The sequence below is a fragment of the Culex quinquefasciatus genome, chromosome 1, assembly GCF_015732765.1.
Source record: "Culex quinquefasciatus strain JHB chromosome 1, VPISU_Cqui_1.0_pri_paternal, whole genome shotgun sequence".
Classification (NCBI taxonomy): Eukaryota; Metazoa; Arthropoda; class Insecta; order Diptera; family Culicidae; genus Culex; species Culex quinquefasciatus.
Genome location: NC_051861.1, coordinates 23561014 through 23583881, shown reverse-complemented (window position 1 = coordinate 23583881; position 22868 = coordinate 23561014). Strand labels below are relative to the sequence as shown.

At 39.0% G+C, this 22868-nt stretch overlaps 1 protein-coding gene and 1 pseudogene across 4 annotated transcripts in view; one reads left to right on the top strand and one right to left on the bottom strand.

Annotated features, from left to right (window-relative positions):
• The window catches only part of LOC6031549 (leucine zipper putative tumor suppressor 2 homolog), a 66236-nt gene that overhangs the window by 31729 nt on the left and 11639 nt on the right, over positions 1-22868 (bottom strand). For 3 of the 4 annotated variants that reach the window (XM_038249236.1, XM_038249232.1, XM_038249237.1), the window contains exon 2: positions 12122-12155. The gene's annotated coding sequence lies outside the window, so the exon portion shown is untranslated. Of the gene's footprint in view, positions 1-12121; positions 12156-12425; positions 12484-22868 lie in introns of those variants that run through there. The other variant, XM_038249234.1, reaches the window with a different exon arrangement.
• LOC119766526 lies at positions 1512-17108 on the top strand (annotated as a pseudogene).

Sequence of the window (22868 nt, the reverse complement as noted above, 5' to 3'; positions counted from 1 at the left end):
ATTAAAAAAAATCTCCAAATTTATAGGCAAATTCAGTTGAACAAATTTCATGTAAAATGTGAAAACTTGTGATTCGTGCTTCGAATTCAGTTTAAAATGCAATATAAATCGATAATTTTATAAACAAAACTATTTTTAACAAATTTCAGCCAAAATTCCGACTTTTTAACAATTTTACCTAAAATTTATATGTATTTTGTTAAAAAGCTTATAAACTTAGTTAACTTAATATAAACCTTGATTTTTTTCTTACAAACTATATAGTGATGGTACATTTAACGTACAAATAAAGTTTGAACATCTTAAATATGATTTTAACAAGAAAAACTATGACTATCAAAGTCACCCCGGAATTAAAACCAAGAATTTTTAACGTAACTATTTTTCTAAACACTATTGAAAAAACTTTTTTTTCCAAAATAGTGCATGGACTTTGTGTGGCCTACCCCATGTACATGTTTTAAAAATAATAATCTTGAGAAAAACCTTACCTGTTGGAAAATATTCTAAAAACAAATTGAAATCCTATCAAAGTCACCTCGGTTTACGGTACTTCAATTATCTTCATTACTCGATATTTTCCCTTGCTTGAAGGATCTCTTCCTCGACGGTCCCTTGGATTTTGTTTGCTTTAAAAATCTCTTCCGGTTGTCAATAATTTTACATTCTCATGGCTTGCATAGACATTTTTCTTTGCGAAACGAAGCTTTGAAGGGTGTTTGACATTAGTTTGTTTTTGTTTGATGGACGTTGCCATGATTCTCTCCCATAGCTAGGTATCAAGAAAAAAAAATTTCAATCGAGTCTTCCTTTGCATCGTTCTGTAAACTGATGATTCTCTTCCTCGACGGTCCCTTGGATATTATAAACGTGAATATATTCCTTCCTGGTTTTCGCATTCGTGAATTGAATTCACGATTTTGAGAATTGATTTTTTTCCGTGTACTTGAGACACCAGTTCAACAACCCAAACTAATCGTTCAGCAGATCTTCGACCTCCACGCTGCAGACGATCGCCTAAGACCTTAACCACGGAAAGGTGGTGCGCACATCATCATTAAGTGATTATCGCACTCTTGCCGGGAAGTGGTAACTTCCGGTCCAGCGTCACACCTGCCTGTCACTCCAATTACCACGCTGGTGTGGTGACCTCGGAGTTGACAGGTGCCCAATTAAACGGTTCAACGGGTTGACATCGCGCAGCTATAAGCGCGCGATCCAAGTTGGCCGCCGCCGCCTCAAAGCCTACTTTGTGAAATGTGTCGTACATTTCCGGTGGCGCGCGCCCGGGCAGGTTTCTTCTGTTCTGTCCCATAGAAGGCACCGCCAGCGACACACACACGGTGACTCAAGTGCCCCGCGGGAACCTGGCGAAGAAAGCTTGTTTTCTCTTTGCAAGATCGACGACTTTTTTCTGTGGCTGTGTCCGGCGCGCGTTCCCAGGCGAAAGCAACTCACGATCCGCGCGCGCAAGTGTGTCTCCACAGGTACCTCACCGAGAGGAGCTGGACATGGCCAACAAGATCCCGGGAGGTGAGACTACGACGAGAGGAAATAAATATTTGAATTTAATGTGCCGCGGCGCACATGATCAACCACGCGAGGAGAACTAGGTACCTCACCCAGGTGCGGTTACCTCCGCGGAGACCTCGCAGCTTTGTTGAACAAAACGACGACGATGACGACGACGGAGGTGCGGCCCTCCGTCCTGTGGAGAGACCCAGAGACCTAGAGAACAGCCGCCAGGGGGAAGTCCCCGGTCGCAACTTCGTGTATAGTCATGTCATGAGTATAGGAAAGGGAGATGTAGAAGATGTTGGCCTACATTTGGTATTATCTTCTCGGCGTACCCGGTGGTATGGGAGTTTGTTTTCTTTCTGCACAAGCTACGATCCCGCGGGCATACGTGATGTGGTCTCGGGTGCTCCCAACCAGGGCAGTACCTAGGTTCCAACATTGACACAAGACTGCAGACTACCACCCGCGCTCAGCAGGCACTCCAGGTGGAAACCGTGTCCAAACTTTGCCAGATCAATCAGTCACAACGGCGAAACCAGAACATCCAACCTCACCTCACGCTACCTGCTGGGGGACCTCCACCGTCCACAGGTGGGCGCCAATTGGGGAGCTTGCCCAAATTGTTGGCCCCACCAGCTTCCAGTAGTCGCCGAGGTAGCTCAAGTCCAAATTAATCAAAACCGCAGAACGCGGCGTCGTTCAATCAGCTGTGCGGTTCCAGTTTCCTAGCGGGGAGCCTCCCAACCACTTATACAACTCTGAGAGATCTGGTTCAGGTACTCGACGTAACGTGTCTTTGCAGATTCTTGAAATTCAATTCTCCGGGGGTCCTCGCGGGGTGGTGCTGTCTTGTTCCCGTTTTCACCGACGAGAAGCTGTGTGAGCAATTCTCTACGAAATCGGTCTTTTTTCTTCAATTTTAATTTTTGTATTTTTTAATCCGGCTGAAACTTTTTTGGTGCCTTCGGTATGCCCAAAGAAGCCATTTTGCATCATTAGTTTGTCCATATAATTTTCCATACAAATTCGGCAGCTGTCCATACAAAAATGATGTATGAAAATTCAAAAATCTGTATCTTTTGAAGGAATTTTGATCGATTTGGTGTCTTCGGCAAAGTTGTAGGTATGGATACGGACTACACTGGAAAAATAATACACGGTAAAAAAATTTGGTGATTTTTTATTTAACTTTTATCACTAAAACTTGATTTACAAAAAACACTATTTTTAATTTTTTTATTTTTGATATGTTTTAGAAGACATAAAATGCCAACTTTTCAGAAATTTCCAGGTTGTGCAAAAATCACTGACCGAGTTATGAATTTTTAATCAATACTGATTTTTCAAAAATCGAAATTTTGGTCGTAAAATTTTCAACTTCATTTTTCGATGTAAAATCAAATTTGCAATCAAAAAGTACTTTACTAAAATTTTGATAAAGTGCACCGTTTTCAAGTTATAGCCATATTTAAGTGACTTTTTTGAAAATAGTCGCCGTTTTTCATTTTTTTAAATTGGTGCACATGTTTGCCCAGTTTTGAAAAAAATATTTTTGAAAAGCTGAGAAAATTCTCTATATTTTGCTTATTCGGACTATGTTGATACGACCTTTAGTTGCTGAGATATTGCAATGCAAAGGTTTAAAAACAGGAAAATTGATGTTTTCTAAGTTTCACCCAAACAACCCACCATTTTCTATCGTCAATATCTCAGCAACTAATGGTCCGATTTTCAATGTTAATATATGAAACAATTGTGAAATTTTCCGATCTTTTCGAAAAAATATTTTTGGAATTTTCAAATCAAGACAAACATTTTAAAAGGGCGTAATATTGAATGTTTGGCCTTTGTGAAATGTTAGTCTTGATTTGAAAATTCCAAAATATTTTTTCGAAGAGATCGGAAAATTTCACAAATGTTTCATATATTAACATTGAAAATCGGACCATTAGTTGCTGAGATATTGACGATAGAAAATGGTGGGTTGTTTGGGTGAAACTTAGAAAACATCAATTTTCCTGTTTTTAAACCTTTGCATTGCAATATCTCAGCAACTAAAGGTCGTATCAACAAAGTCCAAATAAGCAAAATATAGAGAATTTTCTCAGCTTTTCAAAAATATTTTTTCAAAACTGGGCAAACATGTGCACTAATTTAAAAATGAAAAACTGCGACTAAAAAAGTCACTTAAATATGGCTATAACTTGAAAACGGTGCACTTTATCAAAATTTCAGTAAAGTACTTTTTGATTGCAAATTTGATTTTACATCGAAAAATGAAGTTGAAAATTTTACGACCAAAATTTCGATTTTTGAAAAATCAGTATTGATTAAAAATTCATAACTCGGTCAGTGATTTTGCACAACCTGAAATTTCTGAAAAGTTGGCATTTTATGCCTTCTAAAACATATCAAAAATAAAAAAATTAAAAATAGTGTTTTTGTAAATCAAGTTTTAGTGATAAAGTTAAATAAAAAATCACCAAATTTTTTTACCGTGTATTATTTTTTCCAGTGTAGTCCGTATCCATACCTACAACTTTGCCGAAGACACCAAATCGATCAAAAAATTCCTTCAAAAGATACAGATTTTTGAATTTTCATACATAATTTTTGTATGGACAGCTGCCGAATTTGTATGGAAAATTATATGGACAAACTAATGATGCAAAATGGCTTCTTTGGGCATACCGAAGGCACCGAAAAAGTTTCAGTCGGATTAAAAAATACAAAAAAAAATCGAATGACCGAAATCCTAGAGAACTGCTCGTGTGTGTGTGTGTGTGTCAGCGGCTGGTGCTTGTTCTGCGCTGGCAGCATTGAAGTCTCCAGGCGCTGTGGTTGAGGGACTGTGGGAAAATTTTCTGCGCAATCGCCTGGCACCTCGCGAGTACGGTTTAGCGAACACGTCGTAGGTGGTACTTTGTTAGCAGCTGAATAAAAGGTGGCCGTAAAACGACAAATGGACATTACTGTGAAGAGGGTGAAGCTTCTTCAGAAGTAAGGTTTTGTTGAATGCTGCATTGTATCATGAATATCTTCAAGTTTTTATTGCTGATACCTCCGTTGATACTCATCTGTTTGTTAACTGATCTTTGGTTTCACCGTTAGCTATGGTTGAGATGACCTAGTAACAACATGCTCAAACAATTTTTCAACAAATGGCAATTGCGCAAAGAAAGCATGATTGCGACCCAGAAAAAAAAACAAACATTCTTCCACTAAATACTTATCAATTAACATTGTCCCCCTCTCTCCTGAATGGTGGTCAGAATGACACAGTCAGCTATGGAGGCATGTCAGTACCATTGAACCGAGCGAGCAGCGAATGAAAAAGAGAGTGACAGTTACGACAAAACAGCATTTTTACCAATTAAAACATTAAGGTGTGCCGCAACGTTGAACGCGCGCGCTCACCGTACGGACTGGAATCGTAAACAGCTGTTGGCTGGCTGCTGCGAGAGATCGACTTTCACTAGAGGAGAGACCCTCGGAGGAAATGTTCACTTGGGGACAATGGTGGGGGAAGAAAAAGGGTACAAATGTATTTTTGATTTGAGAAAATGTGTAAAATGTTTAATTCTAACTATTTCCAGGATAATAACCTGACATATTATAGGAAGGATTCATAACCTAAAAAAATAAATTAATCCAAGCCAACTCTTTTATGAGACAGTTTTTAAAATATTTGAGAAAATATAAAAACCGTATGGGTAATTTTACCACTTTTCTGTTGTAATGTAACTTTTTCAGTCTAAATTGAAGTAAAATTACATCATTGAAGAGGTAATATTCAACCTTCCAAAAGTCAAACCCCATCGGAGTAAGCGGGATACACTCAATGTTTACATTTGTTTATAGGACCATTGACTAATATATATGTAATAAATAATCTAAAATAGGCCCTAATAAAAAAGTCGAGGGTTGGACTTTCAAGGGAAACAAGTTTGGAATTTCAAAAATCTAGCCTAATATTTGGAAAAGTCATATGAAAATTTCAAAAAGCGTATAGGCCAATATTGTTGCGTAGTGTATAGGGCTTGTTCAAATATTACGTCGCATTTTTGGGATTTTTCTTGCTGAAAATCTTCAAAGTTTAGATCAGTAAACTATTTGTAAAAATCAACAACATTTTATGGAAAATCAAAAGTACGGTTAACAAAAATTAAACTTCCGATTTTTGGTAATGTTTTACCGGAATACTAAAAAGTAAAAAAAAAATCATGGTAATATTATATCTGGGAAGGGGTACATTTTCATGTCAGAAAAATGTGTTATTTTACCTCTTAAAAAGTGTAATTTAACCACTTTTCTGGTGCAATGTCACTTTTTCAGTCTAAATTGAGATAAAATTACATCATAATTATAGAGGTAATATTCAACCTTCCACAAATACATTTGTTATCACCCAGTTATAAAAAGCAAAATAGTCTTGAAAACATTTCTAGTTCTCTTTTTAAAGATCCTTTAAGCTATTGTGTTTCATCTGTTTATAGGACCACACTCAGTCGCCAGCCAGCGACAAGTTAAGACGTGTTTTGCTCGTGTTGTCATCTCGCGTGCTTGGAAGTTGTTGACGAATGGAGGTGGAGGAATCCTCCGAGGAGGAAGATTTTCGTCCCGTCCGCGGGAATCGGAAGCGGAAGAAGTCCAGCGAGGTCACTGGAATCGGCATCGAAGGAGAAAAAGTCTTCTCAGACCCTGCTCAACAGCAACAAATTCAGCGCGCTTTCGGGCAACAAAAACAACAACAATGCCAGCCCAGGAGGAGGAGACGCGGTTCCAGCACCCGGCCAGTCGGCAGGTAAACAAAAGCAACCACCTTTGGTGGTGAAGAACACCACGGATTTTTACAAGATCGTGGCGATAGTGGAAAGTTGTAAATTTGGTTTCAATCCAATTTACAAACTAACCCGATTTGGAACCAAGGTGACCTGCTTCTCTGTCAAAGATTTTGACAAGTTGCAGGAGCTCATCAAGAGGAAGAAAGTGGAATTTTACACCCACGAACGACGGAGCGAACGAAATCATCGGGTAGTTCTTCGTGGTTTGTCTGATGAACTGAAACCGGATGAGGTCAAGTACCTGCTAAAGAGAGATCTCAAGCTGGACGCGCTGGAGGTGCATATCATCAAGCGGAAGGAAAAGTCCACCGTGGACGAAACTCCATACATTGTGGTCTTCCCCAAGGGATACACCAATCTGAAGAAGCTCTCTGCAATGAAAGTTGTGGCAAGCACTATCATCCGGTGGGAGGCCTACCGGAACAAGCGGCCGAACGTGACCCAGTGCAGGAACTGCTTGCAGCTGGGTCATGGAACCAGGAACTGTCACCTGAAAGGGAGGTGCAACAACTGTGGGGGTCCCCACAAGACGGACGAGTGCAAAGTCCAAGAAGCCGAGCCGAAGCGGTGTGCTCTGGAGCCCACGAAGCCACGGACCGCAGCTGCCCTAAGCGTGCGGACTTTAGCCAGAGGCGCCAGCAGGCGTCGAAACCGAAACCGCCGGCAAGGAAGGCGGAGAAGCAGAGTCCAGCAGTTCCGGCGTTCACGCCGGCGGAGTTCCCTCCGTTGCCGGGTGCAGTGCCGGACGGAACATCGAAGGATCGCCCTCGCCCCGCAAGAAGCAGCCAAGGAAGCTCCCGAGCCGGTGGAGCAACGATAGAGGAAGCCGGGGAGGTGCTCTACAGTTCTGCTGTGCTGTGGGGCATTTTCTCCGAGTACATTGGCAGATTCAAAACCTGCAAGACCCGCTTGGACCAAGTAACCCTCGTCAGTTAGATGATCTCCAAGTATGGAGTGTAATGTGTTTTTTTTATTTTTATTTTATATTTTGATTGTAAACTGATCCTCGGTCCTAACCTGGTCGTAGCACCTAAAAGGACCTAATAAAATAAGTTATGAATAAAAAAAAATGTTTACAGGACCTTTTTAAGGGGTTACATTTATGTAAATCGGCAAAAATGTTAAAGGATGCTTTAAGCACACAAATGAACTTTTTTTTTTAATCTAATTTCAGGGCATTGAAATAAACATTTTCATTTATTAACAAATCAAATTTGAAGACATTTGGTTGTATCATTGCCGAGATATAGTTATTTGAAGTTAGCAGTTAAAAAACGGGTGCCAAGGTATCTCAACACTGCTTTGACCAAATCGGCCCAAAATTTCGGTGAAGACTCGTCAAAATAGTCCCGAGGGCATGACGAAGACCGATTTTCAAAAAGTTTATTTAAAAAAAAAGATAAAATTTTTTTTCTGTTTTTCATATAAAAAATCGTCAGTTGAAAATCAGGCTTCGTCATGCACTCGAGATATCGTGGCACTCTTAAATCAACTCGGTTTTGAGAGAAAAATACTCACATAGTTTGACAGCTCGCTTTGCGCATGGCAAAATTTGAGCTGAAATCGTCCCTAAATCGGTTTAATCATGAAATATCTTCATGAAACTTTCAAAAGTGATTGTAAATCATCATTTCAATGAATTCATTTTTTTTGTAATATGAAGTTTTGTGATTTCTTACATGTGTGTAACCCCTTAAACAAATTCTAGATTTGTGTGTTTTTCGTGTGTTTCTTTTTTTGGGAGTTTTGTTAAATGGTTCCATATGAATTGGTTTTGGTTTATCTTGTGACCAATACTGTTCAAACTTGAGCATAAAAAACTACCAAAATGATCATAAGAGCATAAAAAACACTCGACTACCAAATAAACCAGCAACACCCACCCGAAATTTTCTTCTCAAAACTTTCTCGTAGCAATCAGCAGAAATCACCGCCGTCCACAAAAACCTTTCGTCTTCATTAGTGAGTAGTGGGTTCGGGCCTGAGCTGCCCGCAAGGAAGCAACAACAACCACTCCAGATGATGAGCGCCTCCACATCAACCTTCGCGCCATCAGACGAATATCGGAGACCTTTCACCACCGCGAAAGTTCGCCCTCTAACAACGCACGCAAACGCAACCTCGAAAAGCGCAGCTATAGCTATACTAACGCTTGCGACTTATCTCCGGTCTTTTTCATTTCCATTTCATGCCAATTTGGAGCAAGAATTGAGATTTGGGACACGGGAGGAGGAGAGCAAAATTGGTGTGAGTGCAGAGTGACTGTTCTAAACTAACGCTAGCATGGCATAGTAGGCAGGGACGCGCAAGACCATGTCAAGGAGCCTCTGTTCGAATCTTGTCAATGGAGCGTATGCAATTTTATTAAGGTGAATGCACCAAGCTCGGTCATCCACCACGCACGAGTATGAGAGATAAGAGATCATCACACGTGAAGCGTGCGAGAGAGTTGTTGTGAAAGAGTGGAAAAGGTGGAGGAGGTCCGAAAATGACTTGCCATATGGGAAAGAAAGTTCGTCGTTGGCGAACATGTTCGTTAATCAGAAAAGACGAAAAAAGGCAAACGAACGAAACGAAAGTCTGCGGCCAATTGTATCGGGCTCCGACGACGGCGACGATTACAATTGATCGGACCTGTCCGATACGACCTGGCGGCGGCGGTGGTTGAGTCTGCGAAGTTGATTGGAGGCCCCTAACCTCAAACTTTGGCCACGAACTGGCCGACTGACTCTGGGTCACAATCCACAATACTTGTTTTGTTCAAGCTGGCCGTAACAAAGCTACTCGCTTCCTCATGTGTGAGCAGAGGTTCGCGGCGAGAGATCCCAAAGTGCTGATAGACGAAAACCTCGTCGGCAAGGCCGGGAACCGACGGCCGAAACCTGCACCAGAGTGGAGGGAATGGTGGGGAAGTTATGAATAATGGCCGAGGCCAATGTGGTCTGGAAAATAATTTTCAGCAATCGTCACGGGAACAAAAGGTTAACGAAGCGAATGATTGGAGAAAATTACCAGATCATATTTTTTAAGGTTTTGCTCACCTTACTCGTGCGCGGGAATAACACTGGGAACATTCAAAGTAGGCTATGGGAAAGACAATAACAACAACAACGGGCAGCTGTTGGACCAAGTTGAAGGAAGGCCAAGTTGGCTTTCAGTGCTTACTTATATTAAGATGTAACACAGTCAGAATTTTGCGGGCATTCATGGGCATGATTATCTAGGAGTACTGATCCATAATCTCAAATATGAGCTTGATTGAATGCAGCAGAGGCGCTCGACTTTGAAATTTAAATGGGATTTAACCAGTCAAATCGGCAGCGAGGGAATACCGTAGGAATCACTCCGTGCAATTGATCGTTTAAAAACTTATATTTGATTTCCATTACTACAAATTACCTCACTGCGAAAAACTGTGAAGCCAAAACCTCACAAAGGGCGTATCTTCCACATTACTCCCCTTATATTGGTTCCAGCAGCAAATCCGTTTCGATTACGCCAACCCTTAAAAAACCGTTAATGAGCCTTCGAGCTACCGACATATCCGATTAGCATAAACAAGATCCAAGTAATCCCACTTTTTCGACGCTCTCGGTACATGCCATTACACGACTGTCTCTTACTAACAGCAGCCTGCGCGATCTGTACGACAAAAGATTCCAACGCCCGACACATCCCCAAGTAGGCGACGAACCCGAGCAGCGTGTCGCCAACTGCGATTGTCAACCTGCGCAATGCTGCTGCTGCTATTTCAGCACACCCGATTCTTCTTCCTCTTCTCTGGCGATGCTATAAATGGAGCGGAACCAACCGCGCACCATCCGTTCGTCGCCGGGAAGGCGCTTCTTCTGCTTCTTCTTCCCCAGGTTTTTTTCTCGTTTCAGCGCGAAGAAAATGGACGAAACAGTAATTGTTTCAATTAAAAATTACATAACGCGTTCCTTTTTCTTGTGGCCCCCAGGAAAAAGAAATATTTGCTCATTGTTTCGGAGGCTGGCTGGCACTGTTGTTGTTGTTGTTGTCATCGCACACCGGATCGCGTGTATTTTCTTGTTGTTGCCAACGAAACCGATCTCCACTCATAACATGCCGTTTACTTCACGTGCCCGGTGTGCTTTTGCCCACGATCGCGGGCACAGACAACCAGACTGGAACGATGCTCCACACAGTGGCCATCTAGTGGTGAGTGTTTAAAATAGTGCGAAGAACTGTCAAAAACGTGTACGCCTATATCTTTTACATTGTTATTTCCCAAGGTAGCCGGCAAACACAGAGTAGGCCATAGGAAATGTAAACAATACTCTGTGGTCAACTGATCAAACTTTGACAGAACTTCTGTCAACGGACGTCAGAAGATGACACTCTGACAATGAGGTCAATTTTGACTTCGGTCCTCTTGTCAATCCTGCTAAATTTCGCAGTAGGTCATTGGAGAGTCGGTCAGTAGCTCTTTGCTCAGAATTCGCAACACGCCTTGCTGTCAAAATCCGGTGCTAAGTTCTAAGTCTAATTGTCTGTGCTGGAGGTTAGAAACAAAACAACACGGTGAAACGACGATGATAGCTGGCAGATGATAAGAGCAAAAGAGAAGGAGAATAGTGGAAGAAATCATGCCAAATTAAAATTCTTTCGCTGAGTTATACGGCCATTGATGTACTTTGCAGCGGACGGGCTGTTATCAGGAATTGGCCATCTCGCGCGCGCTCTCTCTCCCTCTGTGGGTGCATTCTTGAGTATTTTTGCACGCCAACTGATCAATAGATCCACGGAGCCCTTAGGTAGGTGCCATCCAATGGGAAGATTATGTCACGCGTGCTGTATACAACGGAGATGGCAACACTGTCTCTTGATTTTGTTTTTTTTTTAAATTATGTCAGACAGTTAAGACTGTCAAAATTAACAGAAATTGTTATTAAAATCTGTAAGCAAGGATTTTTTCAAAATTATTTTTTAAGTGACAGCTGACAATTTTCTTCGCCCAAAACATTGCGTGGTGTTTTCGTTATGGGTCCAATATTTAACTTCCATTCCCAGATTCACGAAAATGGCAATGTCCGGGAAAAGGAGAACCAACAGAAGCGGTGTGGTGTTGGCGTGTTTTGCATGGCCGACGAAATGAAAGGCCGAGGTAAAAAGTGCCTCGATTAGATTAAAATACAATGTTGCAACGAGCAGACAGGTTGCGACACCGACCGAGACCTTAACGGAATGTGGTGGAAGCACCCGTGTCATTTCAGCTACACTTGGTTGCAAATTTAAGAAAAGGCCCCTCACCGTCTCCGACTCGGCTCCAACAAAAACTACCAATACTACAATACAAAATATTGATAATAGAGTTATCTAAAGGAGGTATTTAACCTTAACCTTTTTCGAGTATGATCACGCAATGCAAGCGCACTTAGATAAATCTCATGGCCGATTCCGAAACCGGCTTTCAACATTTACAACCTTAACGACTCCTACTAAACAAAAATTTCTATAAACTGTTCTTGTGACTTTTTTCAGCAACCGAGTGTACGAATACGGAAAGAGAGTGGATAGGTCCTTAAACCAGATTTTTGCACCGCGCTTTTTGGACAACTTATTTTCTTTGAGTAATATGTTGCAGAAGTTTGGGGCCTAACCACGCCGGAATATTAATGGTGAGTTGTTAACTTATGGAGATTGGGGTCTCACGGCACTTTCAAAGCAGTGCCGGTTGGAAGATGAATTTAATTATGAAAATTCCAATGGAAACATACTTCGACTCATTGACTAACCTTTTATCTTTCGGCCATTGGATATAAATAAAATCTGGAAATAGAAAAAAAAATCATTAACACACAGTTAAATAGACGTTCACCGATTTAAAAAAAAAGTCTAAAAGAGTTTAAGCGTTTCAGCGCCCGCTGAATGACATTTGTTTGACATTTCAGATGAATTGAAAGGTTACAAGATAACTATTTAATGCCTCATTTGTGACTACAAGGTTACTGGATTTATTTTCCATAAATCGCATACACAGGCAGACAGTAAATATTATCTCCAATTTCATTTATGGTCGAACCAATAATTGCACAATACCTTGTGACACAACACAAAGGACGCGTCCTTTTAGCCAACTCACTTTCGCACTTTCAACGGGCCGTCACTCAGATCCATCAAAACGATTAATAACTTTATCCAAATTGAGCTCGGGTAATGTGCCTTTCGCGCTAACTGAAAATACACTAATATGGCGTCGATATGTGAAGGTCGGTGTCGACGGGCGATGCAAGTGGCGTGACCAAATTGCACTGCCACTGATTTGTCACAGAGAGAAACGGACGCCTACCTTTGCATCTGTGGCCTTGCTAGTCTTTTTAAAGGTCAAGGCTGCCAACAAAAAGGTATGTTGGTTTTGAGTCAACTGTCAAACGCAGTGTTGGAATCAACACATTATTATCTGTTTGTCTCTGGATTCCCTGACATTTCAGAGTGCAAAATGTACATAAAATTTAGTAGGTGGTGCCATGACAAATTAAGCTGGATTGCACTCCGACAGAAGGCTGAAAAATTGCTGATCGACAAACAATTAATGGTGTCCACGTCACCTTGCTTCCAAATATGTCTTTAGACATTATTTCACCATGACATACATATACAGAGCGGATTCGCTAACTCGAATGGAACAGCTGTCAAATGCTTGAAACCACGCGCTCGGAAATCGTATCTCAATGGGGTTGAAATGTCAACTTCAGTTTGACAACTGGTTTTGACGTATGAGTCTTCTCTGATTCGAATACGTTCGAATTATTGGACATTCGAAGTATGTAGCGAGTTTCGAATCAACGAAACCGCACTGTAAGTACAACTTGAAATTACGCTTCGGATCTGTCACACCCTTGAGCTTTATTTATTAATTTCGATTGATTCCGAAACAAATATCTTGCATTCGAAATGGGGGTTACCTGTGGGCTCTTCGCTGACCTCCGCTGTCAGCGCAATCTTGGATCGAAGCGGACACTGCGCTCATCCGTGAAGGCCCCGAGTGCCCATAAATGGGCACGCGACATTGTTGTAGCCGTTTTTTGCGAGACCACAGGAAAACCAATTAGTTGCAAACAAAACCACGCGAAACGCGCGGTGGCCCGATGACCGTTGACAGATGTTGTAAAAGTATTTATTTTTTGTGTTGTGTGCAAAAATGTTTCGCGTCTTGTTTGGCGTTGATGCAGACAAAAGTAAAGTGTGACCTTTTTTTCATGCCGTAAATGGGACTATTATGAAATTACGATTGTTGTGACGATTTGAGGGGTTAAACAAGTTCCACCGTTTTTTTAATCTTTGACCCCAGCTGTGCATTTGACAGGTACGGCACAATGCGAACAATGATGAAGGTAAGCTAAATGTCCAACAATAAGCACTTACGTCACAGGAGAGTGTTTATAAACAGCTTCAAGTCATATGCAATTGATACAGAAAGTAGCTTATTTGTTTACAAAATATTTGAAATTATCAACCGCTTGTAAACTGCTCCAGTGTCAACAGTAAACAATTCCTTCGTGACTGTTAACTGGGGGAAATGAACAACGAGGTGTACTTTGTTGACTTCTCTTTTTCTTCTTTTTTTTGTCGAAAAAACATCATCATTAAACAAGAAAATCTCCGCAGGCCTCCGGGTGTTAATTAATCGATGGATGTGAAGAAAAATCCCATAAACAACGCGCAAACGATTCAGTCCGAATGTAAACAAACAAAACCCAACAATCGTGACACATAACCTCTTTTCGAGATGTCATCGACGGCGTCGAGTCGAGTGTGTAGTCACAGACCGGGTCTGCCAGGGAAAGGTTCAAGTTGATGTTGGCGAGGCCGTGATGGGAAAGTTTGGCCTCGCGGGGTGAATAAACGAAAGTTGTTTATGTACGCTCAATATTCATCAAAACAATAAAATTTTATTGAAACGACCGCATCCGATGGCGAGATCTCGCTCGTCCGTTGCTCTTTTCGTGTATGGATCTGATTGGGGATCAATCTGTACACAAGTGGCTTGGAGGTGTTAAAAATGTCGATTTTAACCTACATACTTATAGCGTATATTGAATTTATATTGAAAACATAAAACACATATTTCCCTTCGTGCTGCCAGTTCGGCAATCTATGCGAAAACATTGTTGCCAGTTACTGTGGATCTTTTCACGCATTTTCGGCCTACAATTTAGCACTTTCCTTTATGACCATCGCAGCCACAACCAGGGCCTTCTGGTGCCCCCGGGAAAGAGCACCTTGACAGATGGATGGATGGACGCAGCAGGCGAAACCATAATCCCACGGGAATCCGTCTCGAGTGTCTCGAGACTTTGGTCGGCCTACTCCGATCGTGTTTTCCTGCTCACACGATGCGAAACAGCGACACGATGAAAGTATAAACGTCAGTTTAAGCGTTTAACAAATAAATTATTGTAATCTGTTGAGTGGTAAAAGTGTCCGTTTGCCGGACGCCGCAGCAGCCGCCGCCGGCAGGTCGTTGGCAAGAACGGCTTAAGACTCTCTTAAATTAAGTCGATCGGGCGGCGTGCGGACGGATCCGCGAAAACGAAATTTAACCGCAGGTCATTTTGGACTCCCTCGTTCAGGTAAAATTTCGGTGAAGTTACTTAAGAAAAAATCCTCAAGAATGTTCGAAAAAGATTATACACAACAACAAATCCATGAATTGTTCCGGCAACTGGCAACACGGATGTCAACTGAGAAACGTGTTGCCAGATATCTTTCAAAAAGTTATTATCTCAAAAAAAAAAACAAATTATTCGCTCTACAGCATTGCCTTGATTGCTAGATTCCTACTTGAAACTAGGTATTATTATTGTCTGGTAAAAAATATTACGCTTTCCTCTAAATCGTTCCCGACTGTTCTGTCAAACTGACAGTTCCAACACCGATGTTGCCAGTGTGGGAAACTTTTGGCTTCATGTTCCGCTAATCTCTCTACTAATTTGCACATTCTTCAAAGAAAAACCCGCGCTCCGCTTGTTTGCCTATTTCGCCCATTTCTTCGCACATTTAGTGCCGCCACTTTGACAGCTGGGATGGTGACAAACGTGCGCCGTTTCCTGTCCGCAACAACCGCCTAATCGGCGTTGGCTGACGATATGGGCATGGATGTCAACACGGAATGATATCATTGTGAGATTGGATTCGGTGCGATTACCAGGTCACTCGATTGCTTACGTTTGAATTGGGTGAAGATTAGACATACAAACGAAGGTGGTTTTCAGCAATTTAGCTTATAAATTCACTACAGTGAGCAGGATGAACTGTGTTTTGTTTGGTACGGTATGTCCACGCTATCGTTCCTCCTATGTTGACTCTGTGAAATGTGCTTCGTTTACATAATCTGTCTCTGCGGTTAATGTACTGCAATCAATAATATTGACAAGAAAGGGCTTGGGGCGTAATCTAACCACAAGTTCTTGCGGGATGCTTTCTTCGGGCTGGCTTATGTTCGATTAGATTAGATTAGATTTGACCAAAACATCGTTTTTCAAACATCAAATGAAAGTTAGACACCAGTGTTGCCAGTTTATGATTAACCTAAGTTCAACAATAAACTAAGATGATGTCAATGTCCGTATATTTAACAGGTCCGGCTGAAAACGCCTCGGTATAGTATTAGTAAGCAAAAAAGTGTCAACATTCGCGATGCCTCAGGTGATGACGTCATACCGCTCTCGCTTCTACAGGATGGTATATAAAATTTATTGAAAATGTACTTTGAATTAACATTTATGATCCAATAAACTTTTTTTACGTTTCAACAGGTGAATTAATGATCATGTTTTGCATAAAATCAAATATTGCAACAGAAAAGAAAGAATTTCTGAATGTAAAGCTCTTAACCCTAGTCTTAACCACTTGTAGCTTAGAGCAGAATCGATTTATCACGCCATTCCATGGGGGTAGTACCGTCAACTGGGGCGAATCGGGACTGCAGTCTGAATAGGGACAGCGCTTATAAACGACAGCTACACCAGCAGGGCTTCCTGATGTTCCACCAGTTCCTCGGAGGCACAGAATCTGGAATCACCTCGCTGCTGATTGAGCTCATGTTGGTCTAGTACGGCAAGAAGTCCGAGCTGAAGTTTGCCATTCACCCAGCCCCCTAGATCGTTACGGGTAGAGACCTCGTCAGGGTGCAACGCATCTATAGCATGATGTGGTACCGACTGTTGTGGATAAGGTCACCACGGTCAGCACCGGAACGAACCATTAGCTGTTCCACCAGAGCAGTTGATTGCATCCAAAGAGGATGCCTTCGACAACGACGTCGTGCTGGTCCGCCTCCGCAAGCTGGCCGGCTAGTGCACCGGTTCAGAATGCTTTCTGATCTCCAAATCATTCCATTCGGTGGCACCGAATCTGGATTAACCTCGCTGCCGATGGAGCGTCTGACCGTCGACAACGGCAAGAAGTTCATGCTGAAGTTTGCTATGACTCGGCCTCACAAGTCGCGACCGCCGTCGTTAAGCCGTACAACTGGACATCGACCCGACATATACCAATCTGAACCGGCTGATTGGCCAGATCATATCCTTGGTCACCGTCTATTTAAGCCTCGATTTGATCGAGTTCCAGACCAATTTGGTGCCGTACCCTAGAATCCACCGAGAGTGTCGCCAACGAACAACTCTCTGTCGTCTGGCCAACCAGATGGTCAAGTGCTATAAAGACTCTGATCAAAAATCATGGCTAAAACCACTATCCTAAATCGGCTATGTGTCCCGATTCGCCCTAGATTAAGTTTTAAGTAAATGGTGCTTTCAACATTCTAAATGAAAGGTTAGCGCATGAGTACACACTTCAAGCTGTGATTTTATTGATTTTGTTCCATTAGAAAACAATCAGAGCGTTCCAGACTACTAAACTACTGTGTTGACCAAGTTGGGGAATTTTCGCAGGCTTCATCGCTTCCGTTTGCTGGGAGTGAAAATTCCAAAAAGAGTTGATCCCGAATGCCGTGTTTTGATAGTGATTGCTGTTGCTGGAGAGGTGCATGGTTACAGTTTCGGCCTAACTGATGCAAGTCGTCCTCGTCAAGCCATAGAATAATCGGCAGCTGCAGATGGTGCGGAAGGGGATTGTAGCTACTGGGAAGCATAGTTGAAATGTGGCAGCGGTGTACCGAGCATAGAAGTGAAGACTTGGTGGGATTTAAGCTGCTTCTCCTGCTTATCGTTGGCCATAACCGGAGATCCCAGCAACGACAGTGGTTTGACGCACTGCTGATGATGCCGCTGCTGTTGGACATTCCCCAGCCGACCCGGAATTGACTGCTGCTGATGGAGTTGATGCTGACTGTGGTTCCCCTTACCGTGCTGTTGCTGCCGATGGCTTGATTGAATCGGCTGTCGGTCCCCAAAAGACGGCAGATCAAACGGCTTCAGGAGCTCAAAGGCGTCTGCCTCCAGCGTTTTCCGGCAGGCCAAATCGTCTCTACGTTCCTCTTCTTCGACCGGCGGGTTGCCATTCTGGTTCCGAGCTTGTCCGATCTGGCCTGTTCGCGAATTGTTAACACAGCTGGAATAAAATAAATTAGTACCCATCAAATTAAACTATAATATTCTCAATATTTACCATTATCGCAGAGATTCTTTCTGGAGCTCGTCGTTCAGATGGCCGGGAAGTTTTTCTAATGGTTTCAGGGCGTTGGCGCGGTACAGAATCGACTAAATCGGCGAAGAACTTGAAAAGTTATAAAAATCCCATTTCAAACCATACCAAAACAAACGGTATGACGTCACACATGCTCTGCTCTGACAGTGCACGGAGAGAAAAACAACATAAAATTAAATTTCGTAGCTAAATTAGACAAAACAAATTTCTATGCGTGCTAACACTAATACAGATATAGAAACATAGCCGTACCTTTAAAGGATGGATTACATTGAGATGATGTTACTCGAGAAAGCATACACGCAAAACGGACATTAGGTATAAATTCCTAATTTTTAGTATTTTTTGAACTTATGTTCTAGCTTGTCAAATTATACCTAAAAATTAGTATTTTTTTCTTCCTAAAATTTAGGATTTTTTTAGAACACTGAAGTACTTCTTAAAAATTCCTAAATTTTAGTATTATTTTTAGTTCAAAAATTGCGATTCACGTTTTGACAAGTCAAAACAAAATAATTTCGTGGCTGTGAGTTGGTGTTCCGCAGTGCTGCTGAAAACTTAGGAGCTTTGGCAAGGTAAGTTTTGTGCAGGAAGAAAAGTGGTTCTCCGGTTCTGCACGGAGAACGGAACCCGGAGCATCCTTATTAGAGGAAGTGTGGCTCGCGTGCTTGTGGAAGAGGAGGAGGAGGAGGACGGAACCTTCAACTCCCCGCGGAATTAAAAAAGCCGCCTCTTCCCTCTCGTGCTCCGGAGGACGGATCTCGGGACGGATATTTGCGGAAGAGCTGGAAAGGGGAAGTATAAACGGACCCCAACCGTGGGGATTGTGCGACCGCCACGGTTGTGTGAATGAAAAATTGTATCGAGTTTGAGTTTGACGAACCAATTTTTATCATTTTGTGATTTGGTTGGACGTTGCGGGTGTGTGTGTGTGTGTGTGTGTGTGTGTGTGTGTGTGTGTGTGTGTGTGTGTGTGTGTGTGTGTGTGTGTGCTCGTGTGTGTATGAGAGACTGAAAGTGAGAGGGTGGGGGTAGAGGAAGAGAAAGAAAGAGAAAGTGGGAGGGAGAAGAGGAGAGGGAGAGAAAAAGTGGGAGAGAAGAGGGAGTGAAAGAGAGCGAAAATGAGAAAGGGAGAGAGAAAGTAGAAAAGGGAGAGAAAGAGGGAGTTTGTGAGAGAAGGCTGGAAGGGAAGAGCGAAAGAAAATGTGGGAGAGAGATAGGGTGAGGGTAGAGGAAGAGAGAGATAGAAAGTAAGAGAGAGAGAAAGTGGGAGTGAGAGGGGCAAAGATGAAGAAAGAGAGAGATAAGAGATAAAGTTGGAGAGAGAGTAGGAGATGGAGAGAAAGTAGGAGAGGGAGAGATAGTAGGAGAGGGAGAGAGAGTAGGAGAGGTAGAGAGAAAGTTGGAAAGAGAGAGGTGAGAAAATATGGGAGAGAAAAAAAGGGAGAGAGGGTAGGAGAGAAAGAGAAAAAGTTGAATTGAGAGGAAGGGAAGAAAGAGGTAGCAGGCAACAAGAAGAGCGAGAAAATAGAAAGAGAGGGGAGAGAGAAAATTTTAAATATATCTTATTCCAAACATTATAAAACTTCAAAAAATCTTATATTCTACAATTCCAAATTTTTAAAGATTAAAATGTTGAAGTTGTAAAAATATTAAAATATTAAAATAATAAAAGATATTTAAAATAAATAAATATTAAAATATTAAAGAACTAACATATTAAATAATATTATCCAAATTATAATGTTAAAATATTCAAATCATTAAATATTTATTTTGGGTAAGTACATTTATGAAAAAGTTGTTTTATGTAAATAAAAATATTAATAACATTTAATTTTTTTTTCTTCTGCCTGCATAGCTCTTGGAAAATACCTAATTAAAAAATTAAAATATTGAAATATCATAATATTAAAATATTAAAATATTAAAATATTAAAATATTAAAATATTAAAATATTAAAATATTAAAATATTAAAATATTAAAATATTAAAATATTAAAATATTAAAATATTAAAATATTAAAATATTAAAATATTAAAATATTAAAATATTAAAATATTAAAATATTAAAATATTAAAATATTAAAATATTAAAATATTAAAATATTAAAATATTAAAATATTAAAATATTAAAATATTAAAATATTAAAATATTAAAATATTAAAATATTAAAATATTAAAATATTAAAATATTAAAATATTAAAATATTAAAATATTAAAATATGAAAATAATAAAATATTCAAATATTCAAATATTAAAATATTAAAATATTAAAATATTAAAATATTAAAATATTAAAATATTAAAATATTAAAATATTAAAATATTAAAATATTAAAATATTAAAATATTAAAATATTAAAATATTAAAATATTAAAATATTAAAATATTAAAATATTAAAATATTAAAATATTAAAATATTAAAATATTAAAATATTAAAATATTAAAATATTAAAATATTAAAATATTAAAATATTAAAATATTAAAATATTAAAATATTAAAATATTAAAATATTAAAATATTAAAATATTAAAATATTAAAATATTAAAATATTAAAATATTAAAATATTAAAATATTAAAATATTAAAATATTAAAATATTAAAATATTAAAATATTAAAATATTAAAATATTAAAATATTAAAATATTAAAATATTAAAATATTAAAATATTAAAATATTAAAATATTGAAATATTAAAATATTAAAATATTAAAATATTTTAATATATTAAAATTTTAAAAAATTGAAATATTAAAATATTAAAATATTAAAATATTAAAATATTAAAATATTAAAATATTAAAATATTAAAATATTAAAGTATTAAAATATTAAAATATTAAAATATTAAAATATTAAAATATTAAAATATTGAAATATTAAAATATTAAAATATTAAAATATTAAAATATTAAAATATTAATATATTAAAATTTTAAAATATTGAAATATTAAAATATTAAAATATTAAAATATTAAAATATTAAAATATTAAAATATTAAAATATTAAAGTATTAAAATATTAAAATATTAAAATATTAAAATATTAAATTATTAAAATATTAAAATTTTAAAATATTTATATATTAAAATACTTAAATATTTAACTATTACAAAATTAAAACATGAAAAAAAAACAAAATATAAATACATAGATAAATTTAATATTAAAAATATAGATACATTATAAAATTAAAATATAATTTCAATTTTTATATTTATTTTTAGGTGAAAACATTTATGAAATAGTTGTGTTTGATGTAAATAAAAATATAAATATCATATAAACCATTGTTTTCTTTTGCCTGCATATCTCTTGGATAATACCTAATTTGATCTTTGATTATTCTTAAGTATAAGTAATTTTCGATCCATCGCTTTTCTAGAAAATACCTCAAATTTAGGTATTTATGCCTAGAAATAAAGAATAATCATGGTCCGCCATCTTTGATTATACCTAAATATTAGTAATTTTGGATCCCTCACTTTTTCTGAAAATACCTCAAATTTAGGTATTTATACCTAAAAATTAGGAATGATAATGGTCCGCCGTCTTGGATTATACCTAAATATTAGTAATGTTGGTTCCCTCACTTTTCCAGAAAATACCTCAAATTTAGGTATTTATACCTAGAAATAAGGAATAATCATGGTCCGCCATCTTGGATTATACCTAAATATTAGTAATTTTGGATCCCTCAATTTTTCTGAAAATACCTCAAATTTAGGTATTTATACCTAAAAATTAGGAATGATAATGGTCCGCCATCTTGGATTATACCTAAATATTAGTAATTTTGGATCCCTCACTTTTCCAGAAAATACCTCAAATTTAGGTTTTTATTCCTAAAAATTAGGAATAATCATGGTCCGCCATCTTGGATTGAGCATGAGCATGAGCATGAGAGACCACCCATGGTTGTCCTTCTCCGTTGCTGAACAGGACCGTAATATCCCATCAGCACAACCGGTCACACGCTTTAACGATCAAATGATGTTTCCCTTATCAACAGCATGCATGAATGCGCTGAAAAGATAAAACATCACGATCATCAAAACTAGAGCCGGTGCGAATAGGAAACAGTCGTTGGCCACCAACGGCGCCCGCCATGTCAGTTTGTAGATCTCGAGGGAACGGGGCGGGAATGTTAGTTAGCACAGGCTGCTACCAAGAGTGGGTTCTATACGATATCCACACCCCCGCGTGTGCCGGAAAACTACTTCTACTTTGGATTTTGTTAGTGGGGAAGGGTAATGGCCAGGATTCATCATATAGGATGATGATGTGGCCCAATAATCAATGTATTTCGTTGAATAGGGTGATGTATTATGTATTCTCAAGGCAAACAATCGGATGATGCGGATGAGACTGTTCCCGGTTATTTGGTGTTGAGTTTAGCATAAATGATTCAATCTTAGACAGCCGGCTGTGGAAAGATAGAAACAAAATTATGTGTGATTAAAAGGTGAAATATTAAACTCAGCGTAACATATTTACGTAGAGTTGACCTGAGACTATTTATACTTTTAAATTATTATAAGATGAGCGACCAATTAATGACTTATGAGTTATGATGTTATCTGAAGGACTTGAACATCGCGTTGAAACAATATTTGTCACCGTGATTCGCGGGAAACGAATGGTCGAATTGAATGATAATTTATATTTTGCTAACGCAATTTAAAACGAATCTTCCCGTGAAACAATTGCAAATCATTATAGTATTAATTCGACTGCGATTCTCCACAAATTCTTCGTCGGCGTGCCTTCCGATCAACGGTGATTTAGGAAGGGCTTCATTCATTAAAATGGGTTTATATCATAAGCCTTTAAATATATTCGTCGGCGTGCC